The 23786-nt window shown below is 52.9% G+C and overlaps 1 protein-coding gene across 6 annotated transcripts in view; it reads left to right on the top strand.

Annotated features, from left to right (window-relative positions):
- The first annotated feature begins 10963 nt into the window (after positions 1 to 10963).
- LOC133340264 (semaphorin-4C-like) overlaps positions 10964 to 23786 on the top strand; it is a 49304-nt gene continuing 36481 nt past the window's right edge. Inside the window, exons 1-2 of one of the 6 annotated variants that reach the window (XM_061548396.1) lie at positions 11013 to 11038; positions 12504 to 12623. The gene's annotated coding sequence lies outside the window, so the exon portion shown is untranslated. The other 5 variants (XM_061548352.1, XM_061548370.1, XM_061548388.1 and 2 more) reach the window with 5 other exon arrangements.

Raw genomic sequence — 23786 nt, 5'->3', positions numbered from 1 at the left:
GCTGCTTGCGTTGTGGCCGAAACGTCGTGAGAATTGTTTTATTATGTTTTATTTTTATTATTATATTATTTCCCTTCTACGTGACTTTACCGAAAGAACCAAGAAGAGGTACCGGCGCTGGTTGCGAGGACGGTACGCGTACCGCCGGGAGCTCAGATGCTCGTGCCTCTTAGGCTGCGTCGACCATTTGCTAAGGAGATTGGGGATCAGGGGGTTCTGTTGGGACCATCTAGAGCCGGGGTTAACGGACCTGACTTAATATCGGCCCAGACCATTGTAAAAGGGGATGGGGACCCTTTCATCACGGTTCTCAATGTGGGGTCGCGTACGGCTGTGGTTCCTCAAGGGACCGTGCTTGCGCACGCAACGCCGGTGCCCTGTGTGGAACCCGTCATTAGTCACGTAAGCACTGCTTCTCCATCGCAACCACATGCGGACCGTGATGAAGGATGGCTCGATGCGCTTTGTGCGAGATCATCGGACCTGTCCGACTCACAGCGTGAGAAACTTGGAATCCTCCTGCGCGAATTTTCCGACGTTTTTAGTCAACACAAATACGATCTGGGTTGTACTAAACTGCTGCGACACCATATTGACACGGGTGACAGCGCGCCAATACGCCAAAATCCTTTTCGGTTGAGTCCCGCCGAAAAGGACCATGTCAAATCGGCCGTTGATGACATGTTAGCCGCCGATATCATATCCCCTTCTACCCTTGTGGCGCGCCGATTGTCTTAGTAAAAAAACATGACGGCTCGTTGCGTTTTTGTGTCGATTTTCGTCGGCTGAACAAGATTTCTGTAGCCGACGCATACCCGCTTCCTCGGATGGATGAATCGCTTGATGCCTTGACAGGGGCGTGATTCTTCTCCACATTGGATTTGCTTTCAGGATTTTGGCAGCTCCCTCTGGATGACGAATCAAAACCTAAAACTGCTTTCCGTACGCCGCACGGCCTTTTCCAATTTAACTGCTTGCCGATGGGGCTCCACTCAGCACCGGCAACTTTTCAGCGATTAATGGAATTGGTCTTGGCTGGGTTGCAATGGGATTCATGTTTGATTTATTTAGACGATGTCATTGTCTTCAGTAAAACATTCGACGAACACCTCCAGAGGTTGCGTGCGGTTTTCCTCAAAATGCGGGCTGCTAATTTGAAATTAAAACCCCAGAAATGTAATTTGCTACGGGAATCAGTGCGGTATTTGGGCCACATTGTCGGAGGCTCAGGTATTGCTACTGATCCCGCCAAAACGCAATGTGTTAGCTCCTGGCCGACTCCCACCTCCGTGGGAGAGGTCAGGCAGTTTCGTTGGATTCGCGTCATACTACCGACGTTTTGTCGCTGATTTCACGACAATTGCAAAGCCCTTACATGCCTTAACATCGAAGGGGGTCAGGTTTCACTGGGGACAGGAGGAGGAGGCTGCTTTTCGCTCCCTCCGGGACGCTCTAGTGGGGGCTCCGCCATTGATTTATCCTGACTTCACTAAACCCTTTTTGCTCGATACGGACGCGAGCAACACGGGCATTGGGGGCGTGCTTTCGCAGATTGTTGACGGCGTGGAACGTGTGGTAGCGTACGGCAGTCGGGTGTTGTCTCCGGCGGAACAAAGATACTGTGTTACCCGTCGGGAACTATTGGCAATCGTTAACTTCATTCAACAGTATCGCCCATATCTGTACGGTCGTCATTTCACCGTCCGCACAGATCATGCGGCACTGCAGTACGCCTTGCGAGTTCAACAGCCATCGGGACAATTGTCTCGATGGTTGGAGATTCTCCAGGATTTCGATTTTGACACTACGTATCGTAAGGGTGTTTGCCACACTGAATGCAGACGCTCTGTCACGGTTACCAACCACCTCCAAGTGCGCATGCCTCCAGGGTTCGGGGCGTTGCAGGCCTCCAAATGGGATATCTGATCCGGTCCTTGCGGCCGCCGCTGACGCGCCTTCGATTGCAGGTCCTATTGAGCAACAAGGGAGGGATTCCTTGCTGGGGTTGTCTGTTGCGGAATGGGGGCGCCTCCAAATGGAGGACACCTCCCTCCTCGCTTTGCACCGTCGCATCGGGGGAGCTGGTCGGGGGGGGGGGGGAAATGTCGACTCGTGGGGGTTGGTTCAAGGTCTGTTGATGCATTGGGACGGGAGATCCCGCCGACATCGGCTGGTGGTGCCTTCCGCTTTGAGGGGTAGAGTGGTGTGGGCTGCGCACAAGCGACTCCTTCACCTGGGGACTCACAAAACCCTTGCCATGCTTCAGCTGGATTTTTCTTGGCCGGGCATGGCAAGGGACGTCGAGGATCTTTTAGGGTCGTGTACTCAGTGCGCGCAATGGAAATCACCAGCGCGGGGATCAAACCCACCATTGCAGTCTATCAAAGTTTCCATGGTTAACGAGCTCGTGGCGCTTGATATTCTGGGCCCATTCCCCGCTACACCCAGGGGAAATAGATACCTATTGACCGGGGTAGAATATTTTACGCGCTGGCCTATGGCCTGGCCCCTCGCCAACCAGTCGGCAGCAGCCATCGCGGAGACCTTTGTCCAGGGCTACGTCCTCGACAAAGGTGCTCCGGAGCGGCTACTGACCGACCAGGGTAAAAATTTTTCGGGTAAACTTCTCCACGAAGTCTGCGAGCTCCTGGGAATGAAAAAGATTCGTACCTCCCCATATCATCCGCAAACTGACGGGATGGTGGAGCGTCTGCATCGGACTATCACGTCCATGCTGTCCCAACAGGTCTCTGACTCACAGACCGATTGGGACCTTCAGATTCCGGGGGTTTTGGCGGCATCCAGAATGGCTCCCCATGCGGCGACCAGATTTTCGCCCTTCTTCCTGATGTACGGCCGCGAGCCTAACCCACCTGTTCCGACTCAGCTGCAGATCTCCACGCCGCAGGGTAAATCTAAATTGGCCGAGCATGTTAAATTCAACATCGCTAAATTGACAGAGGTACGGGAGGCGGCCATGCAGAATTCGGAACCTCCGCCAAAAGGCTAATGAGAGGCTCAGGCTGGGTCGGGTGCATGTGCTTCAGTGGAAACCGGGTGACAAGGCGTGGTTGCACTGTCCCCAAGTACCACTGGCGACCTCGTCTAAGCTGGTGCGGCCGTGGCGGGGTCCCGTGGAAGTGGTGCAGTTTTTGCGGCCACAATGTGTGCGTGTCAAATGGGGGAAACGTCGGTGGTTCGTGCACCCCTCCAGATTGAAACCGTTCGTTGCGGCCCATGTTCCTACTTCACACACGCGTGGCCAAACATGTGAGGGGTCCACCGACTCCCGGAGTCCGACTTCGCTGCTTTCACCTAACTTGCCATCAACTGTTCCACCTCCAGGTGCACCGGGATTGACGTGCTCACGACCGCCAACTCCTCCCGGGGGGGTCCGGGGTCACTCAGCAGCGAAGCCTGACTCTCTCGCACCCGGACTGTTGACACCCACCACTGGGCCAACCGGGGTTGCCCCGTGTGACAGGCCCGCTGCTAGAACGCGCGCCAAAACGCGCAGACTTTTGTGAGGTCCTGGGAATTGTATATATGTTGCGTTTTTACGGGATTCGGTATTTATTCGGGGGGGTGCGCCGGGTTATTTTCTTTTTCCTGTTGTTATTGTTCATTTTTGTCGTTGTTCTTGTTAAAATTGCGCGAGGCACACACGGATTTGGGGGGGATGCATCTTTATTGTTATTTTGTTGCAGCCGGGACGGCTGCGAGCTGTACAGGGGGGGGTGATGTAGGGGTGTTACGGAGGGGGTGTTATAGAGTTGTGTCGGATGGTAAACAAACACACTGGGCGTGGCTATGTCTGTACGCGAGGAGGTACTTACAGCGACGTCCGCACCGTTCAGCCTGGGGGGCTGACACGGAGCTGGGATCCCCCGCGGCCCCACCCCTCAGCGGGGGAGTTGATATATAAGGGGGTGAGCCGGAGGGCTCGGGGCAGTGTGTATTGAGCTTAACCAGTGAAGAAGGAAGATCTACTAGATAGGCCCTGGGACTCCCCTGGATCGCTGCCCTTCTCAGGGCCGACCAGGGCAAGCCAGTGGCGTGGCCCCGAAAGCCCAGAGCCGATGCTTTTGTCATAGCCGGTCTGGGGACTCAGGGTGCCGTAATCCCAGCTTAACCAGGGCTGGGTTAGCTAGCCTCCCCTAGCCCGATAGTGGAGGACCTAGGAGTAGGCTAGGTGTAGCCTAGAGCGTGACTTCCCAGTTAGACGGGTGAAGGGGCCGATACCCCTTCCAGTGTTGTACGTCCCTGCCTGTTCTGTACTTTGTACTTAATAAATAAGTGTGCCTCCACCACGTCGTCCAAGTCTTCCTGAACCATACTACATATGCATTGACTTTGAAACTTTTTGTTTTTTTGTATTTTCACCACAAGTACATGTGGTTAATGCAGACATGATTCCTTGCAAAAGGTTTCGGTTTGATGTTTTAACATCTTAACGCCTGTTTTATTGCCGGAAAGGGGAAAACCTATTCCTATATTGTGATACTGGCAAAGGAGGTGCCGTGATGTAGCTACTCACCCAGAGCTCTCAATGTCCCGATAGTGCATTGTCTTTGTGCGGTTCGCTTTTTGGCATCCTCTGGTCTAACACTGTTTGAGACTAGGCTCTAAAGAAAGCTGTCTCTGGTGTGGTCCAATCAGTTTCAAAGACAATGCATATACTGTTTTGCTTGGACGCGCTTGCCTCACAGCACAGTTGACAGCGCCACAGATTGTGTAACACATAGACATGACATTAATCTTGCTAATCCCCCTAATCTCCCTGCCTAATCTCTCTCATCAACATAGTGCTAATCTCCCATTAACACTGCTGTTGTGCGCATATGCGGGGACGATACTCTTATGCGGCGACGGAAGCTCATTTCATGCTAATCTCTCTCCCTAATCGCTCTCTACCTAATCTCCCCCATTAACAAAATTGACGTGCTTGCGTGCGGGGATAGAATTCCTTTCCAACTCAGACCCCGCTTGCTTGCCCATCGCCACATAAATAACCTCTCGTTGTAACAGCTCTCTCGCTGGTTCAGCAGTTCCACTTCTGGATTATTTTTCTGCCTGAGGATGACCGCTTGTGTTGCGTTCGAGACGTAATGATATATTATTTTAGGATTTATTTTATTTTTCTACCTACGTGACTTTATCGAAAGCACCAAAGAGTATGGATTCCTGCAGTCACGAAAGGTTCAAATTAAGATTGAACCACCTCTACGGGGAGGGTTTCCACACATCTAGGTAGAGCTTTTAACAGACTGCGAGACAAGAAGGCTCACCTGATCGAGTCACTCACCTTTCTCAAGAGATGCCGCGACAATAAGGTAATACCGATCGCATTTACACTCACATCTGCTGCTGTCACTTTTCCTAACGCTAAACGGATCCTGTTCAAAGCTAGCCTATCGCTAATCTCAGAGAGGATAAGACTGCTCCGTTTTGAACTTGATAATTTAGACAAATGTCTCTTAAAATTACACTTAGCATTAACAGATAAAATGTCCACATCTGATTGGGACCTTGTAGATAACATGACTGTTTCTTCTGCCGCGAAAATGTCAACCAAATGTAAAGTTAACCTGATTGCTAAATTCAACATCCTGTCAAAAAAAAAGCCAGATCCACACGTTAAAAAGCTAGATGTTAACAAGATTGTCATCAAGCAGAGTAACAGCCCAATTTCCTAAATCCTAAAATCGGTACTAGCTAGAGGGCTGAACTTTGCAGTCACCCCCAAACACATCCCAGTGGATGATATCATTGCCCAGGTTGACGTAGCCCTGAAAGGTTTAGGTCACATCCTAGCAGACGTGGCAAGATCTAAAATCGCCGCCATCCTCAGAAATGCTAAGAAACCCCTTAGTAACATCAGTAGGGACGAGCGCTCTGAACTCGCTCAATTGAAAAAGAGAGATGACATTGTCATCCTTTCAGCCGACAAGGGCAATGCCACGGTCATCATGGATAAAACCACATACAACAACAAAATCCAGGACCTTCTTACTGGTAGGAACCCACTGGTTCCACCATCCCATAGGGGATTATTGTGTCCGTCCGTCGTGCAGGGAGGGGCTGGGTGGGGAGGGAGGGGCTGGGTGGGGAGGGTGGGGAGGGGCTGGGTGGGGAGGAGAGGGTGGGGAGGGGCTGGGTGGGGAGGGTGGGGACGGGCTGGGTGGGGAGGGTGGGGCTGGGTGGGGGGTGGGAGGGGTGGGGCTGGGTGGGGAGGGGCTGGTCACCCCGTGGTGCCCTTATAAAACTCAACGTTTAACCTACTCACGTCAGCTTGTGCCCGCCCTCACAGTCGGGAATATTTGCGGAATACACCACGCCGCCGTTGACCCTGGCCATTGACCGAGTAACCCAACGTTCCTACCAGCTCCCTCCGCAGGAATGTGTTAATGATAGCAGTTATACTAAAATCAACAAATATTCTACCAACCGCCTGGCTACAAAGACCAACAATATCATCACTAATTCGACTTCTCTAATCGAACCGACCAAGCAGCTCTCTCTAAAACCTTCGGCTGCTAGACCACCCAGATTTTATGGTCTTCCAAAAATACATAAAGAAGGTACTCCACTCCGTCCCGTCCTATCGTTTCTACCATCAACTCACCTACCTACAAACTGGCCCGATTTCTGTCTGAGACCCTGCTTCCATTCACGGGCAAGACCACCTCAGCAGTACTTAATTCAGCTCATAATCAACGTTTTTGGGTCGCGAAAGCCTACGTGTTAAACTTAATTCAGCTCACTTGGTTTCTCTAATCAAGGACATTTCACTATGTCCAGATGATTTGCTTGTCAACTTCGAAATAGTATCTCTGTTCACCAAGGTACCTGTACCTGACACCATATCAATCATTGAAGACTTGGTCCAACAGGGACTGAATCCTGATGTACCAACTTTGGTGAGGCACTGCCTTACCAACACTTACTTTATCTGGAATGATACATTCTACAAACAAAATGAAGGTACCCCTTTGGGTTCTCCCTTATCACAAGTGGTCGCGAATGTTTTCATGGAGAAATCTTAACTAAGCAAAGTCGTAAATTGCTGTGGTGCTTCCATTCTTCCCTGCCGTTTGGCTGTTATCTCCGACTCTCTGAATTGAATTGCCCTGTGAGGTGCCTCTGCATTAACGGGCTGGGGTCTCACTAACATGGCCACCTCTGCTCCCTTAACCTCGATGAATCGATGGTTCTGGCTGTGTGATGGGCTCTGTGTCTCACTGGCGTGATCACCATTGTGGTGGTTTTCTTGCGTCGACGTGCTTGCCTCACAGCGCAGTTGGCAGCGTCGGAGCTTGTGTTACACATAGACATGACATTAACTTTCTAATCTCCCTAATCTCTCCCATCAACATAGTGCTAATCTCCCATTAACACTGCTGTTGTGCGCATATGCGGGGACGATACTCTTATGCGGCGACGGAAGCTCATTTCATGCTCATCTCTCTACCTAATCTCTCTTTCCCTAATCTCCCCCATTAACACAATTGATGTGCTTGCGTGCGGGGATGTAATTCCTTTCCAGCTCAGACGCCGCTTGCCTGCCCATCGCCACATAAATAGCCTCTTGTTGTAACAGCTCTCTCGCTGGTTCAGCAGTTCCATTGCTGGATTATTTTTTCCGCCTGAGGACGACCGCTTGTGTTGCGATCGAAACGTCGTGATATATTATTTTTTGTTCTATTCCACGTGACTTTACCGAAAGAACCAAAGAGAATGCATATACTGTCAGAGCATGTTTTTTTTTGTATTTTCACCACAAGTATATGTGGTTAATGCAATGACATTGAATGAGTGACTGTAGCGCGTGCCGCTGGTAGATTGGTAGACATTAGAATTAGGGGTAACAGCCCGTTCTACCAGTTGCACCTGTGGGCAATGCACGGGGCCCTCTGTGGGATCCAGAGGGGTGCAGGGCCGAGCCTGGCCACGCTGGGGAGTATAAAAGCCGAGCTCCGACTCACAGTCGGGGCTGCTGCAATCTGGAATGGAAGTCGTCGTTCCGTCATCGTCGTGATCTTCACTCTGTTCATGTTGGCTGTGTAGTTATCCCCTTGGACTGTGAAGGCCGACATAAAAGAGAGAGTACTGCCTCCTAGTGTCTGTGAATTGGCACGCTACACAGACATGATTCCTTGCAAAACGTTTCAGTTTGGTGTTTTAACATCTTAGCACCTGTTTTATTGCCAGAAAGGAGAAACCCTATTCTTATAACTAAAGGATGATTCTCATCACATTGCAAACCACGATTTTCAATTGTGGCTACTAATACATTACAGTACAGTATACCGTTTATATGTACTTGCACATGTCCACATCTATATCTATGTACAAACTGTATATAAGTACACATATAACAGTAGATGTCATTCCCTACTAAGTGACGGCAACATAACCACGCTGCTGGTGCCAGGCCTGGTGCACTTTGAGGCTGTCACGTGAAGTGTGGGTGGCTCGCTGACAAGGTCACTGGAAAGGCCCAGGTGCCACGGGTTGACCGAGATGACTGGTAGATGCACCACCTGCGCGTCGCCCTGCTAGAGATGACTGTCAAGTAGCTATAACGCTTAGTTTTGCATAAAGCATAGTCGTTTATGCCAAATGGCACTTCACAATTCCTGAGGAACCGCACACAAGCTGGACAGCAGCCAGGCGGGTGAGCCAGCATCCAACAAAGATCTGCAGTCATCTTTACATTAAGATGCTTTCAGCCAAATCACGAGTTGTATTAAGACATGTGGAGGAAAACCGGAGCACGCAAAGAACCGAAATTAGAATCTTTATTCATACTGGAGGAATCCGATGAGATACAAAGCTCTTTTTCACAGATGTCGAAGCGTGCCAAGGGGGTAATAATCAATTCCATACAGAAGGGACAGATGGAGATTAGTCCACACACTTCGCTGCACCGCCTTCGGGTAGAAGGGAGTTTCACAATCCGTGCGTTATCCACCAACCCTGGCTGCCATGCCACGTTCAGCGCGGCCAGCAACACAGTCCGGCCAGCAGAGGGCAGCGCAGGACAATCTAATATGTAATACATCTCCATATATATAAGGCAAAGTTGTGATTGTGTGTGTCTGTTCAAAATATTTAGCGTACTTCCCGACATGCAACAAACTTGAAATTTGCCATGTGGGTACTTTCCAGACTGTTATCCATGCAAAATTTATAAAAATACACTTTTTTAAGGGGGAGGGGGGGGGTCAATAATGCATAGATTTTTTTTACACGGCAAGTGAGCAGTGAGGTCAAATCTGTCAGGTGACCCGCGCATGTGGAAGCGTAACGCATTGTAGTGTAGTGGTTAGCGCGCTGCGCTACAAACCCGGCGACCCGAGTTCGATTCCCGCTCACGGCCACCACCGGTGACGATTATTTGAACTGGTCCTGGGCCTCCCCTAGGTCGACTCAGCCTCAAACGAGTAACTGGTGCGTGAACATCGCCACTGGGGGGACAAAGGTGGTTGGGCGTGGTGAATCCAAGTCCCGGGCGAAGCCGGGTAGTACAGCTAGTATTATATATGTTCGTCGCTTAACAGTGCTACTTAAATATGCAATTGATAGTTTAATGTCATGTCAGAAACACTAAGCCTGTGTTACTCTCCAGTTGGCTGGGTGAAAAGTGGGAGAAGTGTTGGCTCTAAAACTTAATCAATAACTGTTGGGACTCTTTTGGCCGGTATCAAAATTACGAAAAAATTAATCGAATTTATCCTCTCCGACAATAACACGAATAGGTGTGCAGATGTTCAATCACCAAATAATCTTCTTTAACCAGACATCCGATTAAGTTCAAAGAAGTAATGCATACACACATTCTTGTGGTAAATATGCAAACGTGTTTTGATAATAAATGCATTGTCCTAACACAATCTTCACAGCTCCGATATTGCCGAAAAGAGTGAAGCCTATAATGTATTTATCATTAATAATTCATGATAGTTTTTTTGGGGGGTTATCGCGTAAATATATAAATGTGTCGTTAAAACCCGCCACCACCCGACACATCTTTTTGGTTTGGCCATGTTTGTTTATTGTAGCACGGAGTTAGACTGATGGCCTTAATCTAAGTTGTCTTGTGGTTGTTGTTGTTTGACTTGCATCCCACTGGAATTTTTGCACACAGCGTTGGTCTACGGTGCTTTTTTTCTGAAATTTTTGTTGTTTTTTTTCCCGAATTTTCTGTTTGCACTTAGTCACATAGTCACTTTAAGATGTTTTCTTGTTCATGTTTTTTGTTTGTTGCGGTTGCACCCGATTCAAGAGCCGAATGGCTCACAGGGCTATACCGAATAAATGAAACTGAAAACTGAAACAGCCAACGAGTAAGGGTTGTCACGTAAACAGAACGTGCCAATTCGTCACTAGTACAGCACTAACCGGTGTGTTGGAGAGCCAAGCGACATTTACAATCTGAGTACGACGTTTCGCTAGAAATTACAATCAGCTTCATCAGGTGTGTCGGGTGGTGGCGGGTTTTAACAACATTTAGAAATGTACGCGATCTAACCCAAAAAGAACTTATCGATATTGGTCGTCACCACAATGATCCCACCGACATGACGTCACTTTAGCTATCCCACCCGTATGCCGTCATCACTGCCGATCCCACTAACGGGACGTCCCCACAATTGATTCCACCCCCCTCTCGTCAACACAGCTGAATCCACCGACATGACGTCACCACTGCTGATCCCACCCGCATGACGTCATCACTGCTGATAATACTGACGTGACGTCAACACAGCTGATCCCTCCGACGTGACGTCACCACAGCTGATCCCACCCACCTGGCGTCACAGCTGATCCCATCTCCAAGACGTCACAACTGCTGATCCCACCCGCATGACGTCACCTCCAGCTGTGCAGGGAGCGGCTGATGGCGGGAAAAGGAGGAGGAGGAAGAGGCGGAGGGGTGGGGGGAGGAGGTGGAGAGAGAGGAGGAGGAGGGACCCGGGGCGAGGGACGTGGGGAGCGGCCCCGGGCGGGCCGGGCGCACAGGCGACACGCGCAGGTGTGGCCGGGTGTGCGTGCGTGGGGGTGTATTGCGGGTGTGCGTGGGGGTGCATTGCGGGCGTGCGTGGGGGTGCATTGCGGGTGTGCGTGAGGGTGCATTGCGGGTGTGCGTGGGGGTGCATTGCGGGTGTGCGTGGGGGTGCATTGCGGGGGTGCGTGGGGGTGCATTGCGGGTGTGCGTGCGTGTGCATGGAGGTGGGTGTGTGTGTGTGCGTGCATGCATGGGGAGTGTAATAGATATGTGTGCGCGTGATTGGTGTGCTGCGGATGTGCTTGGGTGTGTGTGTGCGTGGGGAGAGTGATGAATGGGGTTTTGCGTGTGTGTGCGTGGGGGGGTGTATGCGTGGGTGTGTGCGTGCTTGGGAGGGATGATGGATGGGTGTGTTTGCGTGGTGGGAATGATGAATGTGTGTGCGTGGGTGTGTGTGTGTGTGCGTGGGGGGGTATGCGAGGGGGAGTGGGTGTGCATGTGCGTGGGGTGCGTGGGTGTGCGTGTGTGTGTGGGTGTACGTGGGAGTGGGTGTGCATGTGCGTGAGTGTGCGTGGGTGTGTGTGCGTGGGTGTGTGCGTGTGCATGCGTGGGTGTGTGCATGTGTGTGTGTGTACGTGGGTGTGTGTGTGCGTGGGTGTGTGCGAGGGTGTGCGTGGGTGTGCGTGGGTCAGTGCGAGGGATTTCACGCTGCCCGGCTCTCTTCCTGCCTGTAGCGCGCCCATGTCACGCGACGGCATCAAAGTGCACCTAGCCTGGCACGAGTGCTGTGTGAGTGCACGCGTGGGTGCTGTGTGGGTGAGTGCTGTGTGAGTGCTGTGTGTGTGCTGTGTGTGCGTGAGTGCTGTGTGTGAGTGCTGTGTGCGTGAGTGCTGTGTGAGTGCTGTGTGTGGGTGCTGTGTGTGCACGCTGTGTAAGTGCACGCGTGAATGCTGTGTGGGTGAGTACTGTGTGTGTGCGTGAGTGCTGTGTGGGTGAGTGCTGTGTGTGGGTGAGTTCTGTGTGGGTGAGTGCTGTGTGGGTGAGTGCTGTGTGAGTGCTGTGTGTGAGTGAGTGCTGTGTGGGTCCTGTGTGTGGGTCCTGTGTGTGGGTGCTGTGTGTGGGTGCTGTGTGTGGGTGAGTGCTGTGTGCACGCTGTGTGAGTGCACGCGTGAGTGCTGTGTGTGTGCTGTGTGTGGGTGCTGTGTGTGGGTGCTGTGGGTGAGTGCTGTGTGGGTGAGTGCTGTGTGGGTTGAGTGCACGCTGTGTATATATGAATAGATGCTCGCTCAGAGCCCCTGCCCCAACAGTCTGTTGAGGCTATACGGGGGATCTGTGTCTTTATTATATACGAATGGCTGTGTGAGTCCTTGTTATGGGGAGCGGTAGTGTAGCGATTAGCGCGATGCGCTACGAACCTGGCTAGCCGAGTTCGATTCCAGCTCATCGCCAACACCGGTGACGATCATCTGAACCGGTCCTGGTCCTCCCCTAGGTCGTCTCAGCCTCAAATGAGTACCTGTTGTGATGTGAGAAGAGCGCGAGGCAGATCAAGGCAGCCGGGCGTGGTGCTGGCCACCCACCCCATCGTGTTAAGGCTACACGGAGGATCTTTGTGCGTATGGACGTGTGCGTGTTTAGGTATGTGTGTGTGTATCCTCTGTGTGTGTGCACACTCTGTGTGTGTGTGCTTATGTAGGTGTGTCCGTGCATGCGTGTGTGTACATGTGTAGGTGTGTGTGTCGGTGTAGTTGTATGGGTGTGCATGGAATACATGCCAATAGTTAAGAGAGAGTGATCGTGCTGGTGGTGGTGGTCATGCCGGCATAGGTGGTGCCGAGGTTGAGATTGACGATGCGAATGGACGGTACATCGTTAATGCGGTGAGCAGAGGCGACTCAATCAATCGGCAGCGGAGCGGAGTCGTTAAACAGCGGGTCACTCATGGACACTCGACAATAAGCAGTAGATGGACACTCTTGGGATTCGGAAGAAGAGGCGATACAGAGCAATCGACTGTGCATAGGCGAACGATAGACAATAGGAGCAGGTGATTCAACGTGTTAACGATGCACATTGTAACAGATACATGGTGGAGGAGCAGTTGGGAATAGATGCTGAATAGCTCAACACCCGGGCAGCGGTGAGCAATGGGAGGATGCGGTCCGTGTCCACTAACATAGACAACTGCCGTAGCAATGGACAATAGAAAATACACAGGTATCAACAGACAATATGCGAATATGTGAATGGGTGACCATGAGACAATGGGTGACCATGAGACAATGGGTGACCATGAGACAATGGGTGAGCAAGAGACAATAGGTGACCAAGAGGCAATAGGTGAGCAAGAGACAATAGGTGGCATGTGAACAATATGTATGTTGAACTTCTTTTGCACCGTATGTAGCGAACCGTGCTAATCGGAGGTACGGGGGAAGGACAACAACACAAATTGACACGTGGCGGAGGGAGGGAGGAAGCACGCTGCAAATTGGTAATTCGATCGTAGTCGCTCATTATCCTCATCACCAACATCACCACATGAACATCATCACCAGCATCCTCACCATTGTTGTCACCATCATCACAATTAACATCATCCTCGTAAACCATCATTTTCATCAACATTATTATCAACACCAAAGACAAAGATCCCCTGGATAGCCTTTAACAGACTGTTGGGGCAAGTGCTGTGATCGAACACCTATTGAAGGCCGGCACGGCACGGCACGAAAGGGGGTAGGTGGCCAACACCACGCCCGGCCACCTTTGTCTCCCTAGTGACAATGTTTACACACTGCACCAGGTACTCATTTGAGGCTGAGTCGACCTAGGGGAGGCCCAGGGCCTGTTCAGATAATCGTCACTGGTGTTGGCCCTGAGCGAGAATCGAACTCGGGTGGCTGGGTTTAGTAGCGCAGCGCGCTAACCGCTCCACTACCCCAATCATCGCCACCATCGTCGCCACCATCTTCAACATCACTTGGTGGTGGCTCTGCACGTGGCCTGTAACGCAGTGCTGGAGGCGGGGGGTGGTGGATCACGCACATTTGCATCCCGTGGGTGTTGAGGTGCCCGGGCTCCCCAGGAGAATGCGGTACAGAAACAAATGTGGACTCCACCGATCCCGACTGAATCGGATAGAGCGTTTCCCCGTCGCACGCGTGGGTTTTCTCCGAGGTGTCTCTGGTTTCCATCCAAATGTAAACACTGATTAATTAGTCGACAACACTTTGATACATAGAGGACCGAAGAACTTGGGCAGTCGCGCCTCTGAGTCGTTCTCTTTCAGAGTGAGTCAATACGGTGCGGCGCATTACCGGTTTAAAATATCAACGTAAACATCACGACTAACACCATGGTCATCACCATTATGACTATTGCAGTATTCATATCAACGTCATCACAACTGTTATTGTCAACATCATCATCAACATAATCAGCAACACTACCCAACAGCATCATCACCACCATCAGCAGCATCATCACCACCATCAGCATCATTCATCGAAGTGCCGGCCACGGACAGACTTCACTCACAAAGCATGTGCACGTGAGTATATGCACCTAGCTTGGCACAAGCGCTTTGCTGACAGTCACGGTGGCAGAGAGGCGCATGGTGTGTCGGTGTACGCGTGGTGTTGGCCACCCACCCCCTCGTGTGCCGTGCTGGCCTTCATCGGTGCTCGCTCACAGCACGTGGACGTACTGGCGGTACGCCGGTGTAGCGCGATACAAAAAAATAATTTGTACAATTTTCGCAACTATTATTTATTTTCCATTGATTCCAGACCTCAGTCAGAAAATATCGTGGGGTGGTGGTTGTGGTGCGTCAAAATCAGTTCTCGTGATGTCGACGCAGCTGAACACGAAGCTTCGCAGTCTGTTGCCGTATAGAATTGGCTGGCTCCGTGTTCCAAAGGGAGATTTGACTGCTCGTACCCTCGATTAATTCCATAATAATTTCTTGGCGGACGGTGGCATCAAAAGATTCGGACTCGTGGCGTCACCAACACCACCATACGAATCGAAGTGAAACGTCTGATGGAGAGTCTGCAGTTCACTCAAGGGGTAACAGCGACACGGTCACACTGTTCCATGAGGACCCGTGTTTTTATACTGCACGAGTGTACCGCCAGTTCGTCCATTTACCCGAAGTATGTTAAATCCTATATGAGGAATCTTTGTATATTGTTGGGAGTGGTGGCGCAGCGGTTAGCGTGGTGCTCAACGAACCCGGCCACCCGAGTTTGATTCCCACTCACGGACCAACACCAGTGACGATGAATAATTATCAGAACCGGTCCTGGGCCTCCCACATGTCGACTAAGCCTCAAATGAGTAGCTAGTGTAATGTGTAAATATCGCCACTGGGGATACAACGGCGGCTGGGCGTGGTGCTGAGCACCCGACCTCCTCGTGTGCCGTGTTGGCTTTCTTAGATGTAACTTGCTCACAGCATTTGACCCAACAGTCAAGGCTATACGGTGGATCTTTATCTTTGGATGCATTCTGAGTGTGTGTGGCTATGTCTGTGAACACGTGGCGAATTGTAGTGGTGATGTATTTGTACTCGTCTATGTACATTCGTATATTTGTGGATGTATTTTTTTTACTTAATAAAAAATCACCTTCCTTGCTCTTTCTCTACATTGGATGTCGCCGTTTTTGTGGCGAGGACTGAGGTGAGGCCCAGCACCTCACCCAGACCTGGGCCTTAGGCTTTCCATAAGTTACAAGTTAAACCAATTATTTTTGTACAATTTTAAACGTTTAAAATATTTCGTTTATTTCTATATAGTATTTATCTTTGTCAGTTATAGCAATAATTTGTTATCTTTCCCCTGCACCTCCGATTATCACAGTTGTCTACGTACACTGCAAAAGAAGTTCAACATAGACATACAAGCTCTATTCTTGTACATTTCTTTGTAACATTGTGTTAATGTATCTATGTGTGTAGCTGTCTGTGGCTATGGGTTTATATGTGTGTCTGCTTTGTTCATTATTTTACAGTGTGTGCCTCTGTTGTGCATAGGAGTTAAAGAATGGTGGTGGTTACTTACGCCCCCACCAAAGATGAACATCAGTGGAGGGATGCAAACAAGGCTGATGAGTCAGATAGATGCCTTCTATGACCTCGGGATAGAGTCATCCTGTTGGTTGACTTTAATCTCTGTGTGGGTCATGACACAGACACCTAGGTTGAAATGATTAGAAGTGTAGAGGTGTTACGGAGGGCTTAACAAACACACTGGGCGTGGTTATGCCCGTACGCCGAGAGGCGCTTACATCGACGTCCGCACCGTTCAGCCTGGGGGGCTGACACGGAGCTGGGATCCCCCACGGCCCCACCCCTCAGTGGGGGGAGTTGCTATATAAGGCGGTGAGCCGGAGAGCTCGGGGTTCAGTGTTCAGCCTTAACCAGTGAAGCAAGAAGACCTGCTAGATAGGCCCTGGGACTCCCCTGGCTCGCTGTCCTTCTCAGGACCGACCAGGGCAAGCCAGTGGCGTGGCCCCGAGAGCCCAGAGCCGATGCTCTTGTAAGAGCCGGTCTGGGGACTCAGGGATGCCGTAATCCCAGCTTAACCAGGGTTGGGTTAGCTAGCCTCCCCTAGCCCGGTAGTGGAGGACCTAGGAGTAGGCTAGCTGTGACATAGAGTGTGGATCTCCCAGTTAGACGGGTGAAGGGGCCGATACCCCTTCAAGTGTTGTACATCTCAGCCTGTTATGTACTTTGTGCTTAATAAATAAGTGTGCCTCCAACTACGTCTTCCAAGTCTCCTGGAACCTACTACAACTGGTGTCAGAAGTGGGGTCTTCTAAGGATGGATACAAGACGGACGGCTCATACCAGGGAACCGGGGGAGGAGGAAACCTCGGCCGACTCAGAGCCCGAGATTGCGGAGGGCGAATCCGAGCAACCGGGGCCGAGTCCACCCACACCGCAACGGCAGGACAGGTGGGGACCGTCGGCTGATGGACTACGGCTGGCTCACTCCCGCCTGGCGGAGCTACTCTACGCGGCAGCCGCCACGTTGGAGGAAATTACTCGCCTGGGGGCTGGAGGAGCGGCACGGGGCGACGACGGACGACACGTGGCGCCGGTTCCCGCCATTTCTACGGGCCTGGAAGTCGGATTTGCCGCCATCAGTACAGTGGGTGCTGAGGGCGGAGCCGGGCTACGTCAGGCGACCGACTCTCACCAACCAGGAACCGCCACGTCATCAATGGCGGCCGGCGTGTCACCAGAAGAGTGACCGCCGATGCCACCCGCCCTTCCCGCCAAAACTGTACGGAGTGGCGGGAACGACGGGGCGCGATCTTCAACTGCGGACGCCGTGTTACAGCAGCGATTACCACCTCTCAAGGAGTTCGTGGGGGAAGACGGTGACTGGGGAGGCTTCCGAAGACGCTTCCTCGCTCACCAAGAAATGGCACAATGGATGGATGACGAGGCGCTACGCGCGCTACCGGCGATGCTCGACAGTGACGCCCTCGCTACCCTCACCTCGGCGCCAAGAGCGAAGCGCGCCACGCTGCAAATGGCCCTTCAACTCCTGTCTGCAGTCTATGGACCACCTTCGGACTGCAGGCAGCTGTTCTACGATCGCCAGCGAGGTGCCAAGGAATCGCCTTTGGCATACCGCACAGCTCTCCTGGCCCTAGCGAAGGCGGCTTTCCCTCGGATGGACGAGGAAGGGGTGGATGCCATGGTGGCAGAGAAGATACTGCTGTTGGCAGGACGATTTGGACATTGTCGTCTTGGCGCAAGACGACACGGAGATGTGTTCCCTGCGGGCCGCGCGGCACATCCACGCTAACTTGCTGTCCCAGCGTCGCAAGGCCAGCAAGGCGGCGGCTGGGCATACCGTGGCTGCAACCACCCTCCCATCGGAAGAGGTCTGCGCTGTGGATCGGCCGATGGAGTGGAGAGCCGGGGGACGACCGGCTCGGGACGGACCGAGCCGCCAGGATCAGCCAAAGCCATCTGGGGCGCTCACGCGCTGCTACAACTGTGGCCTCCAGGGCCATGTGGCTTCGGGATGCCGGGCTCCTCGACAGCGCGGGGCGACGTCTCGGCCGGACGTTGCGCCTCTACCCAAGCCTCACCAGCAAACTCTGGCGAGTCGTGGCACCCCACATGTTTGGCCTACGCACACACCTGTGACACACGCACTGCAACGAACGGGGGTCAAAAATTGCCTGTCGTCGCGCCGAAACGTACCACAGTGGGGAGTGCGTTCCAACCGGGCCAGTGGTCCGAGTTGGCCCATCGTGTTGTTGCCGCGTCGTCGGGGTCGTCGGTCGTTGTGGGGCATATTGATGGGGTTGAGGTGCGGGTCTTAGTTGATACGGGAGCATCGGCAACTATTGTGTCCGATTTGATTTATAACATTCTCCCCGTTCAAAGCCGTCCTTTGCTCCCCGTTGATGTTCCATGCTACGCTGCTAACGGGGGCTCGCTGGGCATTATCGGACAGATCCGTGCGCAAATTTGTATTGGGGACATCAAATTATCTGGCCCCATATTGGTCTCCTCCTCGCTGGCGGTTCCGTACCTGTTGGGGACGGATTTCTTGGCCAAAATGCCGATTCGTATCTTGGTCGACCAGGGTTGCATCGAACTCCCATCGGGCCGACGTATGATGTTTTTGTCCTCTCCCGCTACTGTCCGTACGGCATTTGCGACGGTACGGGCGCTGGTGGCGAGGACGGTACGCGTACCGCCGGGAGCTCAGATGCTCGTGCCTCTTAGGCTGCGGCGACCATTTGCCCAGGGCGTTGGGGATCGGGGGGTTCTGTTGGGACCGTCTAGGGCCGGGGTCAACGGACCCGATTTGACCATTGTAAAAGGGGACGGGGATCCCTTCATCGCGGTCCTCAATGTGGGATCGCGAACGGCTGTGGTTCCTCAAGGGACCGTGCTTGCGCATGCGACGCCGGTACCCTGTGAGGAACCGGTTATTGGTCAGGTGAGCGCCACTCCGCCGGCGCGACCGCATTCGGACCGTGACGAGGGGTGGCTGGATGCGCTTTGTGCGGGATCATCGGACCTGTCCGACTCACAGCGTGAGAGGCTTCGAATCCTCCTGCGCGAGTTTTCCGACGTTTTTAGTCAAAACAAATACGATATTGGGTGTACTAAACTGCTGCGACACCATATTGACACGGGTGACAGCGCGCCAATTCGCCAAAATCTTTTTCGGTTGAGTCCCGCCGAAAATGATCATGTCAAATCGGCCGTAGATGACATGCTAGCTGCGGATATTATATCTCCTTCTACCAGCCCTTGGGATGCGCCGATCATCTTAGTTAAAAAACACGACGGCTCATTGCGGTTTTGTGTCGATTTTCGTCGGCTAAACAAGATTTCTGTAGCCGACGCATACCCGCTTCCTCGGATGAATGAATCGCTTGATGCCCTGGCAGGGGCGCGGTTCTTCTCCACATTGGATTTGTTGTCCGGGTTCTGGCAGCTCCCTCTGGATGATGAATCTAAACCGAAAACTGTTTTCCGTACGCCGCATGGCTTTTTCCCATTTAACCGTTTACCGATGGGGTTACATTCAGCGCCGGCAACTTTTCAGCGATTAATGGAATTGGTCCTGGCGGGGTTGCAATGGGATTCATGTTTGATTTACTTAGACGATGTCATCGTCTTTAGTAAAACATTCGATGAACACCTCCAGAGGTTGCGTGCCGTTTTTCTCAAAATGCGGGCTGCTAATTTCAAATTCAAGCCCCAGAAGTGTCATTTGCTCCACGAATCGGTGCGGTATTTGGGTCACATTGTCGGGCGTTCAGGTATTGCCACAGATCCCGCCAAAACGCAATGTATCAGCTCCTGGCCGACGCCCACCTCGGTGGGGGAGGTCAGGAGTTTCATTGGATTCGCGTCGTATTACCGTCGGTTTGTCGCTGATTTCGCTACAATTGCAAAACCCTTACATGCCTTGACATCCAAGGGGGTCAAGTTTCATTGGGGTCAGGAGGAGGAGGCTGCTTTTCGCTCCCTCCGGGACGCCCTAGTGGGGGCTCCACCGTTGAATTACCCTGACTTTACGAAACCCTTCTTGCTCGATACGGACGCAAGCGACACGGGCATTGGGGGCGTGCTTTCGCAGGTTGTTGGGGGCGTAGAGCATGTGGTTGCGTACGGCAGTCGGGTGTTGTCTCCGGCGGAACAAAGGTACTGTGTTACCCGTCGGGAACTATTGGCGATCGTTTACTTCATTCAGCAATATCGCCTATATCTGTGTAGTAAGTTCGAGGAGACGAGGTCGGAGTTGAGGCACACTCTGTTTATTAATTCAGTGACAGGCGCAATAGTTGAAGGGGATAACGGCCCCTTCACCTGTACTATGGGAAACCCACCCTAGTACTAAGCCCTCTGTCCTGTTCCCCAGTCCTCCTCTAATGGGCTACGGGAGGCTGACTGATCTGGCCCTGGCAAGCACAGATCTCAACACCAGCTAAGCCGGCCTTGCCCTGACAAGGGCAGAGGTCCGGAAGCTCTTGGGCCGCGCCGCTGGCTTACCCAGCTCGGCCCTGACAAGGGCAGCGAGACAGGGGAGTCCCAGGGCCTAATCTCCGAGTCTTCGATCTTCACTGGTCAGCTTCGTGTCGAACTGCCTCGAGCTCTCTGGCTCCCCGCCTTTTATAGAGATCTTCTCAGAGAGGCGGGGTCGTGGGGGATAACGGATGCGGACGTCGGTGTGACCACCCGTGTGTGTGAGTGCAGACACCCCTGTGTTTCTCGTCCGCCGTTTCTCCCGTAATAACCCCTACATCTGTACGGTCAACGTTTCACCGTCCGCACAGATCATGCGGCGCTGCAGTACGCCTTGCGGGTTCAACAGCCATCGGGCCAATTGTCTCGATGGTTGGAGATTCTCCAGGATTTTGATTTTGAAACTACTTATCATAAGGGCGTTCGCCACACGAACGCAGACGCTCTGTCGCGTTTGCCGCCCACCTCCGAGTGCGCTTGCCTCCTGGGTTCGGGGCGTTGCAGACCTCCGAATGTGATCTCTGATTCGGTCCTTGCGGCCGCCGCTGATGCGCCTTCGGGTGCCGGTCCTATTGAGCACGATGGGAGGGGTTGTCGGTTGCGGAGTGGGGGCGCCTCCAAATCGAGGACACCTCCCTCCTCGCTTTGTGCCGTCGCATCGGGGGAGTTGGTCGGGGGGCGGAAAATGTCGACTCTTGGGGGTTATTTCAAGGTCTTTTGATGCATTGGGACGGGAGATCCCGCCACCACCGGCTGGTGGTGCCTTCCGCATTGAGGGGTAGAGTGGTGTGGGCTGCGCACGAGCGACTCCTTCACCTAGGGACTCACAAAACCCTTGCCATGCTCCAGCTGGATTTTTCTTGGCCGGGCATGGCAAGGGACGTGGATGATCTTTTAGGGTCGTGTACTCAGTGCGCGCAATGGAAGCCACCAGCGCGGGGGTCCAACCCACCATTGCAGTCTATCAAAGTTTCCCGGGTTAACAAGCTCGTTGCGCTTGATATTCTGGGCCCATTCCCCGCTACACCTAGGGGAAATAGATACCTATTGACCGGAGTAGAATATTTTACGCGATGGCCTATGGCCTGGCCCCTCGCCAACCAGTCGGCAGCAGCCATCGCGGAGGCCTTTGTCCAGGGCTACGTCCTCGACAAGGGTGCTCCGGAGCGGCTGCTGACCGACCAGGGTAAAAAAATTTCGGGTAAACTTCTCCACGAAGTATGCGAGCTCCTGGGAATGAAGAAAATTTGTACCTCCCCATATCATCCGCAAACTGACGGGATGGTGAAGCGTCTGCATCGGACTATCACGTCCATGCTGTCCCAACAGGTCTCGGAATCCCAGACCGATTGGGACCTTCATATTCCGGGGGTTTTGGCGGCATACAGAATGGCTCCGCATGCGGAGACCGGATTTTCGCCCTTTTTCCTAATGTATGGCCGCGAGGCTAACCCACCTGTCACGACTCAGCTGCAGATATCCGCGCCGCATGCTAAATCTAAATTGGCCGGTCATGTCAAATTCAACATCGCTAAATTGACAGAGGCGCGGGAGGCGGCCATCCAGAATTCAGAACTTCGCCAAATGGCGAATGAGAGGCTCAGGCTGGGTCGGGCACATGTGCTCCAGTGGAAACCGGGTGACAAGGCGTGGTTGCACTGTCCCCAAATACCACTGGCGACCTCGTCTAAGCTGGTGCGGCCGTGGCGGGGGCCCGTGGAAGTGGTGCAGGTCTTGCGGCCACAATGTGTGCGTATCCGGTGGGGGAAGCGTAGGTGGTTCGTGCACCCCTCCAGGTTGAAACCGTTCGTTGCGCCCCATGTTCCTACCACACACATGCGTGGCCAAACATGTGAGGGGTCCACCGACTCCCGGAGTCCGACTTCGCTGCTTTCGCCTAACTTGCCACCAACTGTTCCACCTCCAGGTACACCAGGATTGACGTGCTCACGACCGCCAACCCCTCCCGGGGGGGTCGGGGGTCGCTCAGCAGCGAAGCCTGACTCTCTCGCACCCGGACTGTTGACACCCACCACTGGGCCAACCGGGGTTGCCCCTTGTGACGGCCCCGCTGCAAGAACGCGCGCCAAAACGCGCAGACTTTTATGAGGTCGGCCGCTTGTGCGGCCCTTGCGGGCGTCGCGGAGTGGGGGGGGGGTCCTGGAAATTGTATATATGTTGGGTTTTTACGGGATGCGGTATTTATTCGGGGGGGGGGGGGTGCGCCGGGTTATTTTTCTCTTTCTTGTTGTTCTTGTTCATTGTTGTTGTTGTTCTTGTTAAATTACGCGAGGCACACACGGATTTGGAGGGATGCATCTTTATTGAGATTTTGTTGCAGCCGGGACGGCTGCGGGCTGTACAGGGGGGGGGGGGGTGATGTAGAGGTGTTACGGAGGGCTTAACAAACACACTGGGCATGGTTATGCCCGTACGCCGAGAGGCGCTTACATCGACGTCCGCACCGTTCAGCCTGGGGGGCTGACACGAGCTGGGATCCCCCACGGCCCCACCCCTCAGTGGGGGGAGTTGCTATATAAGGCGGTGAGCCGGAGTGCTCGGGGTTCAGTGTTCAGCCTTAACCAGTGAAGCAAGAAGACCTGCTAGATAGGCCCTGGGACTCCCCTGGCTCGCTGTCCTTCTCAGGACCGACCAGGGCAAGCCAGTGGCGTGGCCCCGAGAGCCCAGAGCCGATGCTCTTGTAAGAGCCGGTCTGGGGACTCAGGGTGCCGCAATCCCAGCTTAACCAGGGTTGGGTTAGCTAGCCTCCCCTAGCCCGGTAGTGGAGGACCTAGGAGTAGGCTAGCTGTGACATAGAGTGTGGATCTCCCAGTTAGACGGGTGAAGGGGCCGATACCCCTTCAAGTGTTGTACATCTCGGCCTGTTATGTACTTTGTGCTTAATAAATAAGTGTGCCTCCAACTACGTCGTCCAAGTCTCCTGGAACCTACTACAGAAGCATGGGCCAGATCAGCTCAATGCTGTTCCGGCATCGGCACATCCACATAACATCATGGATGTACGCCGAGTCCAAGCAAAAACATCTGCTGGACTATATAGTGACGGAACAGCGAATGTTGGCTCATGTCCTTCACACCAGGACCTACCGTGGAGCTGATCTGCCCACTTACCATCGGCTTGTCATCTGTAAGATGCGCGTACCATACTTCCACTGTGGTGGTTGGCATCCACATGCGAGCGAGAGGAGGTTTATCACAGCTTTCGCTCAGAGGTTCGGAAAACCGTGCGGCGCTGCGAGG

The sequence above is a fragment of the Lethenteron reissneri genome, chromosome 2, assembly GCF_015708825.2.
Source record: "Lethenteron reissneri isolate LAM-NWPU_2019-01 chromosome 2, ASM1570882v1, whole genome shotgun sequence".
Lineage (NCBI taxonomy): Eukaryota > Metazoa > Chordata > Hyperoartia > Petromyzontiformes > Petromyzontidae > Lethenteron > Lethenteron reissneri.
Note: the sequence above shows the minus strand (reverse complement) of the source record. Positions and strands in the feature narration are given on the sequence as shown.